General features: G+C 41.1%; 1 protein-coding gene and 1 pseudogene across 2 annotated transcripts in view; both read right to left on the reverse strand.

The window, feature by feature from the left end:
- Positions 1–26,102, reverse strand: part of KDM7A (lysine demethylase 7A) — a 72,727-nt gene that overhangs the window by 36,859 nt on the left and 9,766 nt on the right. The gene's annotated exons all lie outside the window — the stretch shown is intronic.
- LOC139182770 (large ribosomal subunit protein uL16-like) overlaps positions 1–26,102 on the reverse strand; it is a 30,043-nt pseudogene continuing 3,941 nt past the window's right edge.

A 26,102-nucleotide genomic window follows, 5' to 3' on the forward strand; every position in this document is an offset into this window, starting at 1 on the left:
GAAAGAAATATAAGGCCAATATGTAAATTAGGTAAAAATCTTTACTTAACTATAACAGATCGGTTAGAACTTAGCTAAGAAACGTACAACAATCTCATTAACGCATTTTGAAGAGTACAGAAACACATGTAAGAATAAATTTTATTCTCTTCTCTACATACTGGAGAAATGGCAACCCACTCCAGTACTCTTGCCTGGAAAATCCCATGGACAGAGGAGGCTGGTAGGCTAGAGTTCATGGGGTCGCAAAGAGTCGGACAGGACTGAGTGACTTCTCTTCACTTCTGCATACTGGAGTGGGTAGCCTTTCCCTTCTCCAGGGGATCTTCCCAACCCAGGGATCAAACTCAGGTCTCCCGCAGTGCAGGCAGATTCTTAACCAGCTCAGCCACCATGGAAACCCAAGAATATTGGAGTGGGTAGCCGATCCCTTTTCCAGCAGATCTTCCCCACCCAGGAATTGAACAGGGGTCTCCTGCATTGCAGGCAGATTCTTTGCCAGCTGAGCTACCAGGGAAGCCCCCTTTCTCTGCATATTTGCTGAATAATTGTGGGGGAGAATATACCCAAATATACCACTATTTGGGTATATTTGAGAAATACCCAAATTCACTATTAGCAGCAGTAGAGACATCAGAAGTATAATATATTTATAACATAATAAGTATATTTTATTTTATAAATATATATTTTATTTGTAATGTTATAAATAATTATAACATAAACCGTAAGACCCTCAACCATTATGTAAATGCTACCTGCTATGGACCCAATGTGTCTGTGTCCTTCCAAAATTCACATGCTGAAGCTGTAAACCCCACTGTGACTATGTTTGGAGATAGGGCCTCTAAGGAAGTAATAAGGGTTCAGTGAGGTCATAAGGAAGGAGCCTTAATCCAACAGGATTACTGTCTTTTTAAGAAGTGACCCCAGAGAGCTCACAAACCCTCTCTCTTTCTCTTTCTCTCTCTCTCTCTCTCTCTCTCTCCAATCTCTTCTCTCTGCCTCCCTTTCCTGGGTAGATTAAAACATCACCTAACTGTAAAATATGGTCGTCATCAGCCAGGGTGGCTAGCAAATGTGGGTAACATCGCTGACATGGTGAGCGCACTGAGCCCTAACAATCCTGAGTTAGGTCTCACATCCCGAATTAACCAGTTAAATTAGTTTGAGGCATTGTATCTGGAATACTCTATTCCATGGAGTATACAGCAGTAGCATTTAAATAAAGATTGAGGGAACTAGGAACTTGAAAAACTACACAGTGACATCTTGAGCACAGGAGTAGTTCATCAATGAAGACCACAGCAGCTTTGCTTACTTTCTAAGTAACTTATTAGGGTAAAATTTTACACGTTTGTGAAACTCCAGTACTTTGGCCACCTCATGCGAAGAGTTGACTCATTGGAAAAGACTCTGATGCTGGGAGGGATTGGGGGCAAGAGGAGAAGGGGACAACAGAGGATGAGATGGCTGGATGGCATCACTGACTCGATGGACGTGAGTCTCAATGAACTCCGGGAGTTGGTGATGGACAGGGAGGCCTGGCGTGCTGCGAATCATGGGGTCACAAAGAGTCGGACACGACTGAGTGACTGATCTGATCTGATTCCCCAAAAGTTTCAAAACAAAAACACAACCACAACTAGTACCTGAAAAAGAGCCAAAGAAGTACTAACATAGAATTTGTGGGTATCAGTTGATAGGTGTTACAGTGGAAGAGAAAATCAGTGAAATAGATGGTGGTCACATTATTCAGAATGCAGCAAAGAGAATAAGATGACAGGAAATACAAACAAGAGTGTGAGAACCATGAAGGATAAAATGAAAATGTAACATACATTTAACCAGAGCCTCAGAAGGTAAAATAGAGAGAACAGGGGCAGAAGCAATATCATGAGCTAACAGCTACAAATTTGCAGAAATAATGAAAGACACTGATCTCCAGATTTAAGAAACCTAACACCTGCCAAGCAGGATGAATAAAAAGTCAACTCACATCACAGTAAATCTGCAGAAAACAAAAGTTGGGAAATTTCAAAGCCATAAGAAGAAAAAAGCACAGATTACGTGCAAGGATGAGAGACTTCTCACAGAAATAATGAAAACTGGAACACATTAGAATACCTTCGGAGAAGGCAATGGCACCCCACTCCAGTACTCTTGCCTGGAAAATCCCATGGACAGAGGAGCCTGGTGGGCTGCAGTCCATGGGGTCGCTAAGAGTCGGACACGACTGAGCGACTTCACTTTCTCTTTTCACTTTCATGCATTGGAGAAGGAAATGGCAACCCACTCCAGTGTTCTTGCCTGGAGAATCCCAGGGATGGCGGAGCCTGGTGGGCTGCTGTCTATGGGGTCGCACAGAGTCGGACACGACTGAAGCGACTTAGCAGCAGCAGCAGCAGAATACCTTACATGTGCTTAAAGAAACTATCTGCTAACCCATAATATCTATTAACTGAGCATTCAATACTCAGTTAAAATGTGTTTCAAGAAGGAAGGGGGAGGAAAAAAGTTGTACAACCAAAACAGAGTTCACCTCCAGCCAACCCACATTAAAGAAAATGCTAATGGATGTACTTCTAGCAGGAGGAAGATGGTCACAGACAAGTCTGAGATGCAAGAAAAATGGAAAAGCCAAGAAAAGTAGAGCAATATTTCTGATAGAATACATAGGCAAAACACAATCTATGAAACATACAAGGTTTGAACTGCAGAATTTTAAAAACACATGACCTAATGAACATTTATAGAGCCCTACACCCAACATCCATAGAACACGCCCCTCCTCTCGAGCACACACGGGCCACTCTTAAGGAGCAACCACACACTGGGCCACGGTCAGTTTTGCAGGTGTGAAGTCAGAAACTCTCTGGCCACGGTTCAATGAAGAGAGAAAGCAATGACAAAAAAGGTAACTAGAAAATCTTCATGTGTTTAGAAATTAAGAAATAATATTATAAATAAGCCAAGTAAAAAGATAAATGGTAACAAAACCCTAAAAATTATTTTGAGCTGAACAGTAATGAAAATGCTACATAACAAAATTTGCCAAATGCAAAACTTGTAAACAGAAATATATAACTTTAAATATATGCATTACGGGAAAAAGAGGTTAAAATTAATGAAGTAATAAAATCTACCTCAAATAGTAACAAAAAGAATAGCAAAATAAACCTTAAACACACAGACAGAAGGAAAACTAAAAGAGCAGAATTGATGACACAGAAAACAAACATACAATAGAGCACTGTAGCCAAAAACTGATTCTTTGAAAAGACTTATAGAATTGCCAAACCTCTGGCAAGCTTATGAGCAATGAGATAAAACATAAATAACCAATGGTAGGAATGAAAAGAGGGAGAAAACTATAGATTCTATAGATACTAAATGTAAAAGAGGGTATTATGAATGATTTTATGCTAAAAGATTAGAAAATATAAGACAGGCAAACCTGAGTCACAAAGAAAAAATATTTGCATAGTCCTAAAATTGTTACTTATAACATTAAAAATGATCCCACCCTCAAAAAAATCCCAGGCCCAGATGGGTTCACAAGAAAGTTCTATTAAGTATTAAGGGAATAAATAATTCCAATATTATAACTTTGCACCAGCAAGTAGAAAAAAAGGACTTACTTTCTAACTCATTTTATGATAACATGACCTTGATATTAAAACTTAGAAAAGATGATACAAGAAAGAAAAATTATAAGTGACTCTCATTTGGAAATATCAAGTTTGGTCTATCTCAGGAATGCAAGGTGGTTTTAACACTAAAAAAAATTTAATCTGTGAAATGTGCCACATTAAACAGATTAAAAGAAAAACCCACATGACCATTTAAAAAGAAACAGGACAAGTATTTGATAAAACATCTACTTCTGATTAAAATGCAAACAAAATTCCTTAGAAAATTAAGACAAGGATACTTACTAAATATTACTAATTATATTATTACTAATTATATTATTACTAATACTTACTAAAGGATTCTTATAAAACTCCTAAGCAAATAACATTAAAGTAGTTTCAGGACTTCCCAAATAAATTAATAAATTAAAAAAAATCAAATTAAACATAAAAATTAAATATCCCTAAACCAAGAACGTTATTTCAGATCTTTGAGTAGATCTAAAAGGAACTATCACATGCGTTTTGGTTTCCTCTCTCAGAAGGAAGGATACCCCCACCCCTCAGCCCCATTAACAGAATTCTACAGTCACAAAGGCTTCCCTGGTGGCTCGCCTGCAATGCGGGAGACCAGGGTTCGTTCAATTCCTGGGTCGGGAAGATCCCCTGGAGAAAGGAATGGCTATCCACACCAGTATTCTTCCCTGGAAAACTCCATGGACAGAGGAGATTGGCAGCCTACGTACAGTCCATGGGGTCGCAAAGAAGTCAGACATGACTGAGCGATAACACTGTCACTTTTCTAAGTCCCTACAGCTGTAACAGACGTGTTAAGAGCACGAGCAGTAGGGCACATAAGATGCAGAACTCCGAAAGCAAGTTTTCTAAGAATAACTTTCGGTCTCCTTTAGTCTCTCTCTCCATTTCTCTTACAAAACCTTCCTTCATATACAAACTGCTCCATTTTTTCCTAATGGCAACATGTTCAATGTTTCTTAGACTATTGTGAGTGTGTGTGTGGAGGGGGGTGCCTTCCTGTGGGGGTGACAGTCTGACCTTTGCTGACTAGCTTCCATCTACAGAACACTCTCTGTGCCTTTTGGTAAGTGGGACAGTGACAACTTTAGCACTTTCTATTGTCTTAACCTTCTGAAATTGTTGCTTAGCTGGCTTTTTTGTGTGTGTGTGACACTTGACAAGAACAGAATTGAATTAATGACTAACCAGGATTCCCTGGGATCTGCCAAATATCCTTTTTTTTCCTCCTGATAATGCTCCCATTTATATTCCTTCCTCTCAATGTTAGAAGAGTTGGAGGCCAAATTTTTAAAGATCTTCCTGCCAGCAGACTTCATTAGATATTCCTCTTGCTTCAAATCCTCTCCCCATTCCTCACCAAGCAATCTTACAGTCCTCTCCTTGGTGAAACTTCACTCAATCACCCCACAGAAAGTTCTGCAACACTTTATTCACACACATCTCTACTCGTGGATATCTAACACTGAGCTGTTTTACACACCTTACTTCCTGACTTGAGCTCAGACTTCTCCCAGGATCACTTACAGTGCCCTCTCAACATGATGATCCCAGTAAATTTTTGATTATTAACTGTGCTGAAAACTTATCTGAAAATTGATCCATTGTGGCAAAGTTACAGGCAAGTTAAAAAAATATATATATGTCTAGCTTGAATTTCTGAAGAATTTGGTATAGGAACTAAAGGCAACACAGTCTGTAAAAAAAAAAAAAAAAAAGTGGGGGGGGGACAGTCTTTCAATGTACGATTTAGTAGATTTCTCATCCTTCCTTAGATAGTAGAAGGATGCAGTAATGAAATTCACTCATTTAAAATTTTGCTTCATTGCAAGTTTCCACCTGTGTTTCAAAAGTTCACCCTTCTACCCAAAACTAATTTTTACAACTTCTCCATAAAGGACTGAGTCATCCATTGTGCAAGCCCTAAAACCTCACAGTAATATCACCAAAGGGGCTGGGGAGTGGCCTTTGAGATTTAACTCCAGGAGTAGAGAGGTTGGTTTATAACCTACTCTTCCTATTTCCTTCCATATAACTCTGGAGTCAGCTGAAGCCTTGGGACAGCTATAAGCCAGGCAAGGACTACCCAGTCCAGTTTCAAGCCACCAGAAAAACAGGGGTCAATTGGCTTGAGTGGGATGCACAGATTTTGGAATCAGGAAAACCGATTTGATGTCTAGCTCCAGTAGTTTTGACTTTGAGCAACATTTTTAATTCCTCTGAGCAGGAATTCCCCTAGGACTAAACAGGACAATGCAGGTAAATATGTAATGCCTATGGCTTAGCGTATAATAAGCAATGGTACAGTAAATACATTAATAGTAACCATTAACATTATTATGCTTCTATTAGGTACCGATCACAGCTCATACAGCTCTGGGCTTATTACCTATGAGGTCTGAGCCCACACAGGAAACTTGGCCTCATGATTAGGCTTAATATTTTTTCCTTCAGTGATGTCTCTTCAGAGTACACATTAGACACTCAAATGGCCATTCTTAAAAGGAAAAAGAAGATAATTCTTTTTCAATTTTTAATTACGTTTTGATGGTTGAGTCCTCTGGAGTCAGTCTACCTATGTTAAAATCCTGAACTATGTACAACCATGTATAGACCTGGGTAACTCTCCTTGTCTGTTCTTTGACTGTAAGGATGGAAATGACAGTATCTCCCTCAAAGTTAAGCAAATTAATTAAGTTAATAAACAGAATATTTAGAATGAAACTGTAGAACAATTGTTTTGCAGGTCCAAAAACCTTACTTTGCTTATTGATTCTGGCTTAACAGGTTGACATTCCTGCTAAAACTATACTAGAATGCCAACAGCCATTTTCACATCTAAACTACGTTTTATGCAGTGTTTTAACCCTAAGATACTTTATTATCAGGTATCAGCTAAAGCAAAAATTTGTAATTTGCATGTATGAAATATTTTCACTGAAAATCAAACTGGCAATTTTAAATTAAATCTTTGGTTCAGAAAAAACCAACTCCTGTTATTCTCTTGCATATAAACTGTTCATAAAATTAAGTGCTTTTCCTTACAAGTTGAGCATGACATTGAAGATTTTATTTTTGACACATCAAAGCTATTTACTGGCATATTTTGTGCTTAACTATATTTAACAAAGATTTTGAATGAAGTGCATACTGAACCAAATTCTTTCAGTTCATAATAATCTCAGAAAAAATGTGACACTCTTCCTGCCTCTAACAGTTGGCTCATCCTTCCAACCGTCCTAACGGCTTCCTGAGTTATTTCCAGCCAGCTAACTAAGAACATTCAGGTTACCAAGGGTGAGGGAGGAAGACGATATAAAAAGGAATTGAACAGGGATTTCTTGGTGGTCCAGTGGCTAAGAGTTCATGCTCTTAGTTCATGGGAGTTCATGCTCCCAATGCAGTGGGCTAGGGTTTGATCCCTGGTCAGGGAACTAGATCCCATGTGCTGCAATTAAGACCTGGTGCAGTCAAATAAATAAATAAAACTTTTTTTTTTTTTTAAAGGAATTGAACAAAGAACATGACAGGAAAATAAGAGGGACTGAAGAACCAAGAGATGAGCTCACGGATACAAAACACACCCTTCAAAAAAGTGAAAATCCTGCTGGTATACTTCTAATAAAACTTGTACCAGGATGAATGTGTGAAACATACACATCAAATATAATTTACGTTACACTATTTACCCCCCAGAGCGCAGAAAACATGCTTGTCACTGCCCGACACCTGAATACATAGAGGCGGCGATATAAATGGTAAATAAAGGATCTTTGTGAAAGTGGCTCAGTCATGTCCAACTCTTTGTGATCTGATGGACTATACAGTCCACGGAATTCTCCAGGACAGAATACTGGAGTGGACAGCTATTCCCTCCTCCAGGGGATCTTCCCAACCCAGGGACAAAACCTACGTCTCCCTCATTGCGGGTGGATTCTCTACCAGCTGGGCCACAATGGGAGCCCAAGAATATGGAGTGGTAGCCTATATCGTCTCAGCAGGTTTTTCCAACCCAGGAATCGAAATGGGGTCTCCTGCTGTGCAGGTGGATTCTTTACCAACTGACTATCAGAAAGAAAAGTACTACTGTACTTTTCAAGGTACTATAAGATTAAAAATGTTTATTTTTGTGTTTAGCTTTTACGTATTATTTGCGTGAAAAGTATTATAAACATATTACAGTACAGTGCTGTGTAGCCAACTGTGTTAGCTGGGTACCTAGGCTAACTTTATTGGACTTGCAAACAAACTGTACTTATGAACCCGCTCCTGGAAAGGAACCTGTTCCTATTAATGGCACCCCACTCCAGTACTCTTGCCTGGAAAATCCCACGGACGGAGGAGCCTGGTAGGCTGCAGTCCATGGGGTCGCTAAGAGTCGGACACGACTGAGCGACTTCACTTTCACTTATCACTTTCATGCATTGGAGAAGGAAATGGCAACCCAATCCAGTGTTCTTGCCTGGAGAATCCCAGGGATAGGGGAGCCTGGTGGGCTGCCGTCTATGGGGTCACACAGAGTTGGACACGACTGAAGTGACTTAGCATAGCATAGCATATGCTGTTCTACTCTTTAGCAATCTGCTTTTGGCTTGTCCAGCTACGTGTCGGGTATGTCTATAGTGGCTAAGGAAAGCTATAATGCAAACAGTGCCCAGCAGATTTGCTACTTCACGGAGATAGACTATACTTCTATTTATAACCAGTGAAAGAGCAAATAAATGCCATCCCAAAATGAATATTATTTGAGAATTTAGTAAGAACTTTGTAAATCATCCTGGGGGAGGAAAAACTTGTCATGATGATAAAGGATAAACAGAAACAATTATATAAAGGTATGTTTAGAAATGTCCTTAATAAAGGAAGAATTAAGAACTATGCCATGAGTCTATACATTACTGCCTTCATGTATGTTTTAATAATTAATTTAATGAGAAATTTAAACTCCACATCTGCAGCTATAGGATTAAAAAAAATCTTGATTTCATAAATGCCTTCGTGTATTTTTCACTGATTTCTCAGTTCAGTTCAGTTGTTCAGTCGTGTCCAACTCTTTGCGACCCCATGGACTGCAGCACACCAGGCCTCCCTGTCCATCACCAACTCGCAGAGTTTACTCAAACTCATGTCCATTGAGTCAGTGATGCCATTCAACCAGCTCATCCTCTGTCGTCCCCTTCTCCTCCTGCCTTCAATCCTTCCCAGCATCAGGGTCTTTTCAAATGAGTCAGTTCTTCCCATCAGGTGGCCAGAGTACTGGAGTTTCAGCTTCAGCATCAGTCCTTCCAATGAATATTCAGGACTGATTTCCTTTAGGATTGACTGCTTTAATCTCCTTGCAGTCCAAGGGACTCTCAAGAGTCTTCTCCAACACCACAGTTCAAAAGCAATCAATTCTTCAGTGCTCAGCTTTCTTTACAGCCCAACTCTCACATCCCAATAACTAAAAGTAAAAACCATACAAAAATCTGTCCTAAAGCAACCTGAATCTAGAAGTATGAGAAACATTTGCAGAGTTCAGTTCCTTGCTGAGAAACCACAAGACTTAAGGAGTTAACATCTAAGAAAACTTTTTCTAAACCCATTTAACACTCAGTCTATCTGTGGGCTCCAAGCCTGGCTATGCATTAGAATCTCCTGTGGAGCTTTTACAGGCTGTGCGAGGCAGCCTTTCAAAAGAATGAGGCAGATCTGCAAGAAGGGATATGGAAAGATCTCCAAGACATGCGGGAAAGCAACAAAAGCCAGGTGCAAAAGAGTACGCCCCCACCCACCCATGCCTGCATGCCTGCAAATGCAGAGTACAATGTGTGGAACCATCTGCAAAAAAACGTGTAAGAGAAAACTGAATGGATACAGAATGGAGGGGAGGGACAATTGCTTTCACCATGCAACTTTCAACATCTTTTTACTGTGTTTTTTTTTTTAATTATTATTTTTGTTTTGCTTTGATAGGAAAGTAGGATATACTGGTGGGCACACGTAAGGAGAGGACTGTGCCAGGCTCTCATGAGAGCAGGGCCTACCATTTGTCCAGGGAACATGACCAGGGATGTATTTGACTCCACAGCCACCCTGGATGGGCTGCTTTTCTATCGTGTTTTCAAATTCACTGGCATTATACTTGGTAAATCTCCACTTCTTGGAGATGTGGATCTTCTGGCAGCCAGGGAACTTGAACTTGGCCCTAGGGAGGGCCTTACTCACATGCTCCTTGTTCCGCAGCTTGGTGCGGATGGACACCATGACTTGGCCAGTGTCGACCCTGGCCACTGTGCATACCTGTCTGGAGCCCATTAGCTCCAGCAGAGCATAGCGTCTTGTTCCTGTGGATAACGTGGAAGGGGTGGAGCCACATTTGGATGTGAATGCCATCTTTGCCACTGCTTTTCACCATGTACTTGCTGGCACAAATACGGGCAGCCTCCAGCGCTTCAGAGGAAAGTGGCTCCTACGCATCTGACACTGTGGCCACAGAGTGGGAACTCAGCTTCTTTTGGCTTCTTCTGCCCCAGGTCAAAGATGTGGATCTTAGCATCACGGACACACCTCGACCGAAGCCAGACTTTGAACAGAGCTTGTTCTTACAGTACACCAGGAGGGGCGGTGGCCATGGTGACACCAGGATCTTCGGGGAAAAGAGCTGCTTATTTTTTCTTAAAAGAAAAAAATACATTCTTGAGACCCCCCTTAGATCTACAGGGAAAAGTTAATGGGTGGTACCTAATAATCTTCATTTTTAACAAGCTCCCCAGGCAATTCTTTTGCTCAGTAGAGAAATGGCAGTTAAGGAACTATTGATCTAAAGCCCTAGCAGAGAGGCTAGGGCGATGCCTTATTCACAGTTGCTTCCTGTGAAAACTCTGTTACTCCAATTAGACTTCACATTTCTTAAAGATATGAGTAATAGTTGCTTCTCTTGTGGCTCAGCTGGTAAAGAATCCGTCTGCAATGCAGGAGACCTGGGCTCGATCCCTGAGTTGGGAAGAATCCCTGGAGAAGGGAAAGGCTACCCACTCCAGTATTTTGGCCTGGAGAATCCAGGAGGATTCTCATGGACTATACAGTCCATGGGGTCACAAAGAATCTGACATGACTGAGCAACTTTCACTTCACTTCACTAATAACTTAGAATTTCCTATTCTCCTCTGATCTACCTAAAGCTGACTATACAGTAGATGCTCAAAGAATATTTACTGATTGACAGAAAGCAGAAATTCCAAGCACATTAGAGAGGCATTAGTTTGGGCTACTATCCTGGCCAATATTCTAGGATACTCAAATTAAATGTGAATTTTGCAGATATAAAGGGATAGAAAACAGATGTGATGGGGAAAAAATAAATAACAGATGACTTTTTCTTTCAAGATCTTATTTTGAAATGTTCATACTTTTTGTTAATGAAAAAGAATGTAGTATTATTGGATGTTCAAATTTAGTCATAGGTATTTATAACCATATTGTGCAAAAAAGGATCTCTGTTCATTACAGATTTATATATTATGCCCATTTATTCTGTTCTCCTTTCTTGTAGCTTCTAAGTGTTCCTATCTTAATTTTCCAAGTGGGGTTATCTACTAGAAGAATACATAGATTAAATAGATTATAGGTTGAAACAGATTTTTAAAAGATGAACCAATAGCCCAGCTCACAGTTCTGTTGTCCACTGTGAGTATGGGAAGGAAAGCTATATTTTCTAGGGCCTAATGTCTAGTCAAGGCTATGGTTTTTTCAGCAGTCATGTATGGATGTGAGAGTTGGACTGTGAAGAAAGCTGAGCACTGAAGAATTGATGCTTTTGAACTGTGGTGTTGGCGAAGACTCTTCAGAGTCCCTGGGACTGCAAGGAGGTCCAACCAACCCATCCTAAAGGAGATCTGTCCTGGGTGTTCACTGGAAGGACTGATGGTAAAGCTGAAACTCCAATACTTTGGCCACCTCATGCGAAGAGTTGACTCATTGGAAAAGACTCTGATGCTGGGAGGGATTGGGGGCAGGAGGAAAAGGGGACGACAGAGGATGAGATGGCTGGATGGCATCACTGACTCGATGGACATGAGTTTGAGTGAACTCCAGGAGTTGTTGATGGACAGGGAGGCCTGGCCTGCTGCAATTCGTGGGGTCGCAAAGAGTTGGACACGAATGAGCAACTGAACTGAACTGAATGACATCTACAGAAGATTTAATGTATAAAGGGCTAAAAAATCACACCCTGGGATAAAATACAACAGCAAGTCATAAACTTTTATATTGAGGACACTTCAGTGATGAGTCAGCTACAAAGGACAGGAATCAACTCAAGTAGATCCAGTGCCCTAGTAACCTTTCTCCTCTTGTAAACAGTCTTCAGTGCCCAAACCTAAGGGAAGAGATTACATGCAGAGCCAAGCCAAGAGCAAGGATTCATCTTAGAGAACTTCCTGTTGGAACAGAAACAAAAGTTTCTGAGAGGTCTACTCAACACCCTTAGCAGGCTTTTTCATTCTCAGTGAAGAGTGAGTCAGAGTAGAGGTTTGGATCATGGAAACCTTGCCATAATCCTTAACAAGTATCCCTACAGGAAGATTTCAAAGAACTTCAACAAAATTACAAATCAGAAGTACTCAACAAAAGCAAAATGGGTGGTGCTGAGTTGTCCAGAAAAGTCAGCAGCAAATAGTGCACCATACTGTTTCAAAACACACTGTAAGAGCAAAGTGTAAAGTCTGTAATATGCAGGGATTTTTACCTATTAGATCCATTCTGAAGAAAATGTATTATTATAAGTTCCTCAAAGTTCATTTTGTAATTTTTCTTTATTTCCACTAGAGGTCAGATGATAGATGATTGGCAAATACAAGAAAAATCCAGGCAGTCCTTGCTTTGCACGGTAGTGTGGGACCATAAAAACACTTAGACAAGTTGAAACCACACAAAGCTATCTTAGTAATCGTTGGGAAAATCACAACTGTCCCTTGAGCTTCAAAAATGTTGTGAAAACACTCTGTTAATTGCAATGTATAGAGAAATGAAAAATTAGTAAAACATTTATTTAGTACACTGTAATTTAAAATATGATGCTCTTAAGTGTACCTTCACTGAGTGCTTCTGGCTGCACATCCAGAGCCTCTCAAGGGGCGGCAGGGTTAACACTCTTACCGTCAGTTACTCATTTTACTATTTCATTTATGCTCAATTTAAATTTCACTTCCAGAAACATCACTTTTTGTTCTTTGCTGGACTTTCGTCTTTATTGACCACTTCCCTCTTTTGATCACCCCACTTTGTATGTAAGATGGGTAAGATGTCGGGTTTATCGGTGGGAAAGCAGGATGCAGCACAACACCCTTTCCTGTCTGGGCGTGAGCTGAAGGACAGATGCCCAGCTGTCACTGACATACTGACCTGCTGACCTGCAAACTGAAGAGCTAGCAGCAAACTCTGTTCTTTATTTGCACAGTTAATATATCATGGTGGCCAAAATTTGAATCGTGTTATTGGGGGACTGGTATTTAACTAAACCATGGTGATACAGTGATGTAAGGAGAAATATATATTTGGTCTTCCTTCCTGGTTCCTTGCACAACAGTACCTAAAACCTTTGTAAAGTTCCTGAGTGACAGAGGAGCGTCTTTTGTTATTCATAACAAGCCCCTCTCAACCACACTTGAGTTTATGCTAATACGGTGACCCTGGACGGGACCATGGATAGCTTCACAATGGTCAAGTTGCCCAACCGACTGTGTGTTTAGAGATTTAGAGTTTTCAGCCCATGTCCAACCTTCAAGGAAGGGAGAGAAGTTGGAAATTAAAAAAAAAAAAATCACCAATGGCTAATGATTTAATCTATCATATCTACGTAGTGAAGCTTCTACTAAAAACCCTACCCAAAGGGTTTGGAGTGCTTCAGGGTTGGTGAATGCATTCAGGGGCCAGAAGAGTGGCATATCCCCAATTCCAAAGGGACAGAAGTATGTGGGACCCTTAGGACCTTGCCCTATGTACCTCTTCATCTGGTTATTCATTTATAACCTTTATAATATCCTTTATAATTATATAAAGAATAGCACAAAGGGAAGTGCTTCCCTGGGTTCTGTGAGCCATCAGAGCAAATTATCAAACCTAAATAGGGAGTCATGGAAACCCCCAATTAGCAGCCAAGTCAGACAGAAATGGACATAACCCACGAATTCACTATTTGTGATTGGTGTCTGAAGTAAGGGGAGCAGATTAGTTGGACTGAGCCCTTAACCTATGGTGGTGATGTTGTATAGGTGCTAAGTCATGTCCAACTCTTTGCAACCCCATGGACTGTAACCTACCATGCTGCTTTGTCCATGGGATTGTCCAGCCAAGAATAATGGAGTGGGTTGCCATTTCCTTCTCAGATGGCATCTTACCGACCCAGGGATCAAACCTGTGTCTGCTGCATGGGCAGGCAGATTCTTTACCACTGAGCCACCAGGGAAGACCCCCAAATATGGAACATTTCACAGTTAACCTGTGGGGTCTACTCTAACTTCAGGTGATCACTGTCAGAGTTGAATTAAATTGTAAGACACCCAGTTGGTGTCTACAGAGAATTGAGTGTAGAAAACCCACACATTTGGTGTCAGAAGTGCTATAACCAGAGAAACAGTTTTCCTTTGCATGTTACTGAAATCTGTGCAAATCAGAACCACACAAAGTACGGACTGCCTATACAGTATTCTCTAAAACAGTATTTCTGAAACTGTCCCACAGGAGTTAAGGTTACACACATAAAGATTCCACAGTCAACTAAGACTAGGGAGGTGTTGGGCTGAGATCAAATCACTTTATTTACCAGAAAAACACCTTGGAGAATTCAACCAGCTGATGTGCACACTGCATTTCGCAGCTGGGGATCAAGGTGGTGGTATTATTTCCCACCTTAGGAATGTGTTATAGAAGTTAACGTTCAGACTCACCAGCTCTGAATATTTACTACACATTTAATGTCTTATAATTACAATTGTTATAGTTTAAATTTACAATTTTTTAAAATTTACAATCTTTACAATTGGTACAAAGTACTGGTATATTAAATGTTTAGTAAAACCACTCCCTTAACACAGGATACCAAATTAGCAACAGCATTACCAATCACTTACAGCATACAGTATTGGAAAACATATGAGCAAGAAAAGTCGATAACTAATAACACACTAACACTTTTGAAAACTATCTCTGCCTCTCTCTTTTTTTGCACTGGGGATCCAGGGCTTCCATAGTGGCTCAGAGGGTAAAGAATCCTCCTGCAATGCAGGAGGACCTGGGTTCTATCCCTAGGTTGGGACAATCCCCTGGAGGAGGGCCTGGCAACCCATTCTAGTATTCTTGCCTGGAGAATCCCCATGGACAGAGGAGCCTGGCGGGCTATCGTCTGTGGTCGCAAAGAGTCAGACATGACTGAGAGACTGGGCACAGCACCGCAGAGAGGATCCTAGTTCCCGATCAGGGATCCTTGAACCTATGACCCCTACAGTGGAAACTTGGGAGTCTAAACCACTGGACAGCCAGGGAAGTTCCTAAAACTATCCTTTTAACCTTAAAAGAAACTTCTCGAGATGTTGTCTCATATTTCCCTTATCACAATATAACTGTGTGTGTGTGCTCAGTCGCTCAGTTGTATCAGACTCTTTGTGACCCCATCACGACGTAATTAACAAATATCGATAGGGCACTTCCTAGGCGCAAGCCTAAAAACTGTACCCTTACTTTAAAGGGCTGACAATTTTACCAAAATACACAATAAGAAGCAAGATACACAATATCACTACGCCACACGTCTGATTTTCTTCTGGGCAAAATTACCTATCAGCCAGGACTACCCTTCTCCACAGAGCTTCTTTCTTAGGGTTAAAAATTTAAAGCTACCATCTAGCATTGTGAGCTCTCCGACCTCAAAAATGATAACCATGCCTGCCAAGCCTGTTTAAGTGATATCTGCAAAGTCCCTTTTGCATTGCTTGACTCCATTCCTGGCTAGGCCCATCCAGTTGTCACCAAGGTATCAGAATGAGAGTGGGCAATTTAAGAAGACCTCTTACTGAATTCCCCATCAAAATCTTGACGTTTTTCTCTAGGTAAGAAAACAAAATCAGAAGCAGCAATAGGGACCAGCTAAAGAAGATAAGAGATAGCAGGAAAAACATATATCAAGGAGAGAGATGAACACTGTTAAATGAATGCCCATCTGACCTGTGGCAATATAGTGCACAAACTGTACAATGCATGCCAGTAGCTCACAGAACAGAGGATAACTTGGGTCCATGATGTTAAGACATTAAAATTAAGTGGTACAGTATTCTATCAAGAAGAGCACAATGTATTGCTAAAATCCTTCTAAAAATAGTTGACACATAAAGAATTTTAACTCCTGAGTAACTTTTCTGAGGATACTCAGCCACATTTCACAGTAGAACCTTGGGGGAAATCTTGTTTAAGTAGTCTATAACATTTCCCAAAGATGGCAATGCCATTGCTATAGTTTTTAATACGCTAATCTGTAAAATGTTAACACTTCATTGCAGTTGTTCCCAGGTTAAAGGCTACCTATTACTATGAAATGTTTCTAGCATTTTAAAAAGTAGGGATTCAAAAGGAATAAAGGAAGGGAGAAATAAAACAGTTTCAAATTAAAATCATATCACACAGAAACTCCAAGTCAAGGCATCTTTCTAAGGTAGTAGGACCAGAAAACTATTCGGTGAAGTAAGCAAGCAACTCTCACATTCTACTTTGGGAGTCATGGTCCCAAACCATCTGCACACGGACATAAGTAAATGAAAACACTCTTATGATACAGGCATAGTAATGTATATTATCATATACTGCATATAACAGACTGTCATGCTATTAATAAGTGGAATCCAAACTCTACTTTTGAATCCATTATCTTTCGACCATTTACTTATGATTGATCACTCTTCAATTAACAATTTTCAACCCATTGAGGTTGACACACAAATCTGAGTGGGGTGTCCAGAGGGGAGGTCATCTCTGGAAGCACTGGCAGGCAAGTGGAAAAGGGGGACAGAGAAGGGGAGGAGGCCACAGAGGGTACCTTCAGGAGCCTTTACCCCTCTGGGGACACCTGGAAGATGACTCCATGCAGAAGGGGCTTCAGGTGGTCCCAGCAGTGGAAGAGGAAGCTAAGATATTTATCCACTGTCTCCCAATCAACAAAGGTTAAGGGCTATCCAGAGGCATTAACTGCCCAGAATTCCCAGCCTGCTTCACATGGTAAGCTGCTGAGCACCTGGAGCCAGAACAAGCCCTCAGGTCAATTCTCAAGTCTTTCAACAAGAAAGTATTCTAGACACAGGGACAGAGAGAGAGCTGATGATGTTATTCAGTTGCTCAGTTGTGTCTGACTCTTTGCAACCCCATGGACTGCAGCACACCAGGCTTCCCTGTCCTTCACTCTCTCCCAAACTCTGGGAGAGACAGAGATGGAAATACAGAAGCCAGGGGAAATGAGTGGGGTTCAGGTGAGCCTGCTACCTGGGTGGACTGTAGTCAAGCCAAACTAATGTGCAGCAATACTGAATTTGGTTACTCTTTGTACGTATACACATGATCATCTTAACATTCACCGTGCTCTTCGTCCTTCTGTCCATTACTCCTCCAATCTCTCTGTGATGAATAATGAACAAGTACATACATAAAATACATATGATGGGTGTGGAGAAAAGGGAACCCTCCTACACTGTTGGTGGAATGCAAACTAGTACAGCCACTATGGAGAACAGTGTGCAGATTTCTTAAAAAACGTAACAGAACTGCCACACAACCCAGCAATCCCGCTGCTGGGCGTACACACCAAGGAAACGAGAACTGAGAGAGACACGTGTACCCCAATGTTCACTGCAGCACTGTTTACAATAGCCAGGACATGGAAGCAACCTAGGTGCCCATCAGCAGACGAATGGATAAAGAAATTGTAGTACATATATACAATGGAATATTACTCAGCTATAAAAAGGAACACATTTCAGTCAGTTCTGATGAGGTGGATGAAACTGGAGCCTATTATACAGAGTGAAGTCAGTAAGAAAGAGAAACACAAAAACTGTATATTAACATGTATATATGGAATTTAGAAAGACAGTAACGACAATCCTATAAGTAAGGCAGCAAAAGACACACGGATGTAAAAAACAGACTTTAGGACTATGTGGGAGAAGGTGAGGGGGGATGATTTGAGAGAACAGCATTGAAACATGTACATTACCATATGTGAAACAGATGACCAGTGCAAGCTGGATGCATGAAGCAGGGCACTCAAAGCCGGTGCTCTGGAACAACCCAGAGGGATGGGGTGGGGAGGGAGGCGGGAAGGGGTTCAGGATGGGGGGACACATGTACACCCATGGCTGATTCATGTCAATATACAGCAAAAAACCATCACAATATTGTAATTATCCTCCAATTAAAATAATTAATTTTAAAAATAAAGGCATATGCTACACACACACACAAATATGTACGATAAAGTGATTATACATAAATAGGTACAGACTAAGTAAATAATATTAATAATGTTACCAATCAATAAGTAATAGTTAATACTTAATTTCTGAACAAAGATTAAGGACAAAGTTGTCCAACTTGATGAGGAAATGCAAAACTGATTTGTGCATGTGGGAACTCAGCGACACTCAAGAGGGAGAAATAACCATTCCTATCAGTTCCAGAGACACACATAAAGCTGATGGGTTATAAAGATCTGTTCTGTCCCACCTCTGAGAGCAGCCTCAGCTCTGGGCCCACTACCATGAATCCCTTGTGAGACAGGATATGATGCAGAAGAATGAAACGGGGAGCAGACGGAAGGAGGGCAATCATCTTTTAGACAAAAGGGATTAAAATATTTTAGCTATCTTAAGAGAAGTTCCACAGAGAAAGCAGCACTTCAGGAACTATTTTTGAATGAAGAAAAGACATTATGGTGATGACCAGGGAATTTCCAGAGATTTTTTTTTTTTCTGCTGAAGAGGAAAGTGTCCTGCTATACTTATATATCTGTGGTGAGGGCTAGGGGGTGGGGGATGGCTAGACGGAGGATAAACACTAAGGAAAGGGGGGGGTGGGGACCCAAGGAAGGAAAACAAAGCTAGGATAAGGCAGAAGAGATTAGATCATGCAGGGACAGCAAGAGGCAAAAATAAAATGAAGAGGGATTTCTGCAGGTGGAGGTACCAGCCGTATTAGCTTATTCGTTTGTACGCCACAGTGCGGTACATGGATGAAACAGGCACTCGACACTCTCTGCTTTCCTTCCATCAGGAGATGAACACACAGTGTAAAATGAACCCAAATGCCTTCTACGGCTCAACTATTCACTCATTCAAAGCACTCTCAGGACACTGGAAACACAACAATGATAAAATCAAGAAACCAAGTGTCTACACTCTCGAAGCTTACATTTTACTGGAAGGAGATAGAAATGAGGCTGGTACAGCCCGAAGGAGCAGTGGCCGGGGACGATGCCGGACAGTCTGCTGGGTCTTAGGGGCCACAGGAATGCTTCCGCTCTGAGTGGGATTCAAGCAGAAGAGTCACAGGATCTGACATTTTAAAAGCACCTTCTCTGGTTTCTGTGTTGGCAGGAGGAGGACTAGTTAGGAGGCTATTGCAATAATCTCAATTTATATAGGAGAGGGAGGTGAAATGATGAGAAGCGGTGAGATTCTTAAGGTGAGCCAACAGGATTTTGCTGAAAATTCAGTGCAGATTACGCGGGAAGAAAAGTGAAAGTGTTAGTCGCTCAGTCAAGCCTGACTCTGTGACCCCTTGGACTGTAGCCAGCCTCCTCTGTCCATGGAATTCTCCAGGCAAGAATACTGGAGTGGTTGCCATTCCTTTCTCCAGAGAAGAAGTGAGGATGACTCCAAAGATTCTGGCCCAAAGGAACTGCCATTAACTGAGATGAAGAGGATGGTGGAAAGAGTAGGACTGACTGGGAAGCCAGATCTGGAGTTTCACTTTAGACACACTAGAGGATCAGATGCTTACTATTCATCCAAGTAGAGATACTGAGTTGGCAATTACATATTTAAGATGAGAACTCAGGGAAGAGGTCTACAAAGGTGATAAAAATTTAGGGATCACCCACACACAGATGAAAGCTGAAGTGGTAAGACCAGACAAATGTCAGAAAAAGAGAACTACTGAGGAATGAGCCCTGTGGCACTCCAGTGACGAAAGACCAGGGAGATAAGAAGGAAGCGCAATGAGGACTGAGGATGAGGGGAAGGACGGGACAGCGAGGCCTGAGAACTATCAGAACAGGGATCTTCCAGAAGCCAAGTAAGGCTAGGTTCAGAGAGAACGGACTTCAACTAGATAAGGAAAGATGGGAAGAAAAACCACAGCTGGAGGCAGCGAATACAGAGAATTCTTCTGGTGAATTTTACTACAAAGGGAGAAAAGAAATGAGGCTGCAACTGAAGGATGAATGTCAGATCGTTTATTTTTTAATGAAGTTAAATATTATTTGCACACTAATGAGGGGGAAAAATGATACTGGGGAAGGGGGTAACTGCTGAGGTCAAGTCCTTGAATAAGGAGATGGGATCTTCTACAATGAATACACCTACAGATAATCTCCAATGATTTAGCAGTTTCCTTTTCTTCCTGAAATTACATTTCCAGAAAATTTCCTATTTCTGAAAATAGATCTCTCCAACTAAAGCAAACTTTGGCTCACATACAAATGGTTGAATGTGAGATGTGTAGCACTGACACTTCAAAAACAGTGACTACAATAAAAAGTGTCTGAAGGGGAAAGTGTCACTTATTTGAAGAATATATACTATTTTGACAGAACAGATAAACTACTTTTCATCATGTAAGGATCCCTTCTTTCTGTGGGTGTGTACAAACCCTTTAGCTACATTTTATTAATCTACTTCAAGGTCTACCGAAGTGTACCATTATGCATACCTGAATGAATAGATTTCAAGCAGGCTTGAAGTCTGCTAGAAAAATGGCCCGCCTGAGCAGCTGATCTACAAGTCATCCAATCTTGCCATAAATACAGAGGAATGTGCTGAGGCTGTGAGTAGTTACTCACACTGCTGGGCAGGCAAGGTCACCATTAAAACAGAGAGGAACCCAGAGGCCCCTAGCATGGTCAACACCGTCAGAATGGCTGAGCCTGATGGGATCCAGTTCCTGGATGGCACCGTCATTGGCAACAGGACATCAGTATGAGAACTGAAGTCCGGGTTAGCTTGTCCTGCCAATGGGACGAATTCTGCAGAGCCTTCCGCTTTACAGAGCCATTCTCATTTGGTTAAATTCTTCAATCTTTTACTTCCATTAGCAAAACCTGTATCCTTTACCTGTGTCTGTATTATCCTTTCGGCAATCACCATCACCCTTCTGACAATCTTACACATAAGCATTTTAGATGATAACGCCTCTTTATCTCAATAAATATATCTTTTCTCACAACTATTAAAATATGGAGTAAGCACTGCAAACACAGGATTTAACAGATACCACTGTTAAGGACAAAATTAAATTTAAAAAACCAAAATCCATTTAAAGTAGTTTTAAGGAAAAATATTAAGTAAACAGTACAATTGCTATGCAGATGTGGCAGAAACCATGATGGTGGTCAATGAAAGCTTGAAATGTGACAGTGGTAAGGAAACCAAAAATCACTGATGTGGTGAAGAGAGACGAAAAATCATGCATATCTTAACATCACTTGATCCTTAAGTTTTAAGAAACTTGTGCCACAGTCTTCCTCCGTCCTGTCCAAAGAAACAGAGAACCTCTCAAAGCACCGAAACCAGTGAATGCATCATGCAGCAGCCCGGCAGGCCAAAAACAAAGCACCGTGCAGCTGACAGGAGGTAAGTGGAGAGAGCCGCTGGGTGACACTCCTGAAGGGAAAGGCAGCCCCCAGCGAGGCAATCCTGGGGGAGAGGGTGTGTGAAAGGCTGTGGAGCTTCCAAACGCTCATCACTTCCAACAGGGTTTCAAGGAATGAGAACCCAAGCTCAGGGCCGGGAATCTGAGCTCTCCTCCCACAAGGGGAGAGCAGAGAAGAGGAAAATAAGGCAAGCAGAGCCCAGCGCGGACTACTTGGCATCTGGATGGCTGGAAAAGTGGACGTGAGGAGAGAAGTCCCTGAATCAAACAGAAGGGACTCTGCTCTCCCCGTAACCATGGCATCGAAGGAAATGTTGATCCTCCGATATGCAGAAAATAAGGACAGGCCAGCAAAAAAAAGGAAAGTGACTTCAAGAACCAGACACACAGAAAGCCGGCCTTAAAATAGGAAAAATGTAAGAGGAATATGAGTCAGACCTGTGACAAGTTAAATTAAGTAAAAAAGCTCCAATTCCTCTAATCTGCAGACAGCTTACATCCCAAGGCTCCTTCATGAAGCAGTGACATGAAAAAGACTGGCCACATGTCTATGGCGCAGCGTGTGTGACCAGTGAGGCTCTGAGGGAGGCCACAGACAAGAGCAAAGTCCTGGGAACCCACGAGGCTCTGGAGAGAAGGTGCCCATGCGGCCGGCCACCACAGAAAGCTTCCCAAGTCATCGATGGGAACCATCCACAAAGTCTCTGCTTCAAAAGATGCCTTTTGCCCCATACTTGTTACAGAGATTTCTGGGCAGTGTAAGTATCTCCAGGACTTCCAGACAGATGTCCAGGGCCATTTAATTTTCTTTTTTACATTTATTAATATTTAAGTATCATAAATCAAAAGAACCACAGTGGACTATGTCCCAATTTATTTGTCAAACAGGACCACTCATCTGCGAATAGCTTTTGTGCATACAAAACCACCAAATTATCTACAATGGCATAGCTTTCCCCAGCTTCTGCAGTTTCATAATTTATCGCACATGATATCAGACTGCTATGATTACTGATAAACACAAGTTGATATTATGTTTGAAATCCTGTGTTTTGAGCTCAAGGAAAACACTTCCACTTTCCAAAGGAAGAGAAGTTTAACACTTCTCCACAAAGCATTCTGAAAGTTTTACTTCCCCCTACCCCTAAAATGAAAATTGGATATGTCATTGTGTTTCCTCTAACAATGATTTTTGATGTATTAGAATTATCAGATGAATGCAACTTACAGCCCTGATAAAAAAGTATCTTACATTTGCATAGTTAGTATGTTTATCAAACTTGTATTTCACTTCAAGTGCTCCTTACCCTTTCTGTCAATCAAAAGTCTCTTTAGAAAATAAATTTTTTTTCTTTTTTTTATTAATTAAAAAATAAATATAAAATACTGAACCCTCCTCCCTCCCCATACCATCCCTCTGGGTCGTCCCAGTGCACCAGTCCCAAGCATCCAGCATCGTGCATTGAACCTGGACTGGCATCTCGTTTCATACATGACATTTCACATGTTTCAATGCCATTCTCCCAAATCTTCCCACCCTCTCCCTCTCCCACAGAGTCCATAAGCCTGTTCTATACATCAGTGTCTCTTTTGCTGTCTCGTATACAGGGTTATCGTTACCATCTTTCTAAATTCCATATATATGCGTTAGTATACTGTATTGGTGTTTGTCCTTCTGGCTTACTTCACTCTGTATAATAGGCTCCAGTTTCATCCACCTCATTAGAACTGATTCAAATGTATTCTTTTTAATGGCTGAGTAATACTCCATTGTGTATATGTACCACAGCTTTCTTATCCATTCATCTGCTGATGGAAGAAAATAAATTTTAAACAGAGTTACAGCTTTAAAAAAGTGGGCTTCCCTGGTAGCTCAGCTGGTAAAGAATCTGCCTACAATGCAAAAGACCCCAGTTCGATTCCTGGGTTGGGAAGAGCCCCTGGAGAAGGGATAGGCTACCCACTGCAGTATTCTAGCCTAAAGAATTCCATGGACTGTATAGTCCATGGGGTCACAAAGAGTCAGACACAACTGAGCGACTTTCACAGCTAAAAATGATTTCAGAATGTATAATGCTAGGAACTTAAGAATGTACCTAAATGCTTATCAAGAATAAAGATAAACACAAAAATATATACATATACATCGCAGCACTGTTAAGTACTAAAAAAAAAAAGAGAGAGAGAAACCAGCTGAAGAATTCATCAACAGAGAACCAGGTAAATTATGGTAAATCCACAGAATGGAATTCTATGCAGCCATTAAAAAGCATGAGATATCTGTATATGCTGATGTGAAAAGCTCTCCTAGACCACTGGAATATTATTAAAAATTAAGAAGAACAAGGTACAAAACCATGTATACCATATGACCCCTTCCATCTGGATAGAAATTCAAAATTGTTAATGGGATTTCCCACTGGGGAAAGGGGACTATAGGAAGGAGACAAGAAACTTCCACTTTTCATTTTTTTAATCTTTCTATATTGCTTGAATTGCTTACCAGATTTTGGAGGTTTTTTTTTTAGTTACAAGTTATGTGGTCAAAGTAGACATGGACCTTTTTTAAGAGTCATCATTTTACTTCACATTGCTCAAAACTAATACATATTATACATTGATTTTTTTCCTTTAATAACCAATAGAAGATGCTAATGAGCCAATTAATTTCAAAACTAGTGATTAAGGGAAAGAATCAAGCATTTAAATCTGCCTCTCCTATATAAATGGTACCACTAGGTAACCAAAGGAGTAGACAAAAGGAAGTTTTCTCATTATAAAAGTACTCCAGCTAATAAATGAAGAAGAAATTTTGTAATTAAAATATCATTTTGCAACTGCTAATGAACAAATGAACGGATACTGGCATTGACCAATGGCAGCAAACATAACAAAAATAGGAACAACCAGACATTTCATGCCTCCTGATAGAAGACTATATCATCCATTCATAAAATACTCTTGCGGGGAAAAAATACCTGAAATCGGATCAAGATCTTCTAGCTCCAACTATCAATTTACAGGGAAGAGAGGAACATGTTGAGAGATACTACAGGGATGTAATAAGCAAAACCCAGAAAGTGGATAAACAACCACTTTCTGTAAGAAATAAATAGCAAAGGAAAAAAGAGAAACATGAGCAAAACCGACAAATCAGGGTTTTCCAACAGCAGGACTATTGACATTTAGGACTAGCTAACTGTGTAGATCACAATAAACTGTGGAAAATTCTGAAAGAGATGGGAATACCAGACCACCTGACCTGCCTCTTGAGAAACCTATATGCGGGTCAGGAAGCAACAGTTAGAACTGGACATGGAACAACAGACTGGTTCCAAATAGGAAAAGGAGTTCGTCAAGGCTGTATATTGTCACCCTGCTTATTTAACTTATATGCAGAGTACATCATGAGAAACACTGGGCTGGAAGAAGCACAAGCTGGAATCAAGATTGCCGGGAGAAAAATCAATAACCTCAGATATGCAGATGACACCACCCTTATGGCAGAAAGTGAAGAGGAACTCAAAAGCCTCTTGATGAAAGTGAAAGTGGAGAGTGAAAAAGTTGGCTTAAAGCTCAAGATTCAGAAAACGAAGATCATGGCATCCGGTCCCATCACTTCATGGGAAATGATGGGGAAACAGTGGAAACAGTGTCAGACTTTATTTGGGGGGGCTCCAAAATCACTGCAGATGGTCACTGCAGCCATGAAATTAAAAGATGCTTACTCCTTGGAAGAAAAGTTATGACCAACCTAGAGAGCATATTGAAAAGCAGAGACATTACTTTGCCAACAAAGGTCCGTCTACTCAAGGCTGTGGTTTTTCCAGTCATCATGTATGGATGTAAGAGTTGGACTGTGAAGAAAGCTGAGCGCTTTTGATTGATGCTTTTGAACTGTGGTGTTGGAGAAGACTCTTGAGAGTCCCTTGGACTGCAAGGAGATCCAACCAGTCCATTCTAAAGGAGATCAGCCCTGGGTGTTCTTTGGAAGGAATGATGTTAAAGCTGAAACTCCAGTACTTTGGCCACCTCATGGGAAGAGTTGACTCATTGGAAAAGACCCTGAGGCTGGGAGGGATTGTGGGCAGGAGGAGAAGGGGATGGCAGAGGATGAGATGGCTGGATGGTATCACTGACTCAATGGACATGAGTTTGAATGAACTCTGGGAGATGGTGATGGACAGGGAGGCCTGGCGTGCTACGATTCATGGGGTCGCAAAGAGTGAGAAATGACTGAGCGACTGAACTGAACTGAACTGAACTCTTCCTTACGGGGCTGCTCTGTGCATGATGTTCAGCAGCATACCTGCCCTCTCCTATGACTTGGAACAACTCCACCCACCCCCTGCCAAAATAACAAACGTCTCCAGACACTGCCTCGTGTCCCTTGGGAGGCAGCATCCCATCCAGCTGAGAACCAATGATACAACTAATCAAATGTATGGACCTTACTTGGACCTTGATGCAAACTATTAATATAAGTACCAAGATTTACCATTTATTGTAGTTTTTCTTAGAAGAGGCCTTAAGAGATATACA

The sequence above is a fragment of the Bos indicus genome, chromosome 4 (assembly GCF_029378745.1).
Source record: "Bos indicus isolate NIAB-ARS_2022 breed Sahiwal x Tharparkar chromosome 4, NIAB-ARS_B.indTharparkar_mat_pri_1.0, whole genome shotgun sequence".
NCBI lineage: Eukaryota > Metazoa > Chordata > Mammalia > Artiodactyla > Bovidae > Bos > Bos indicus.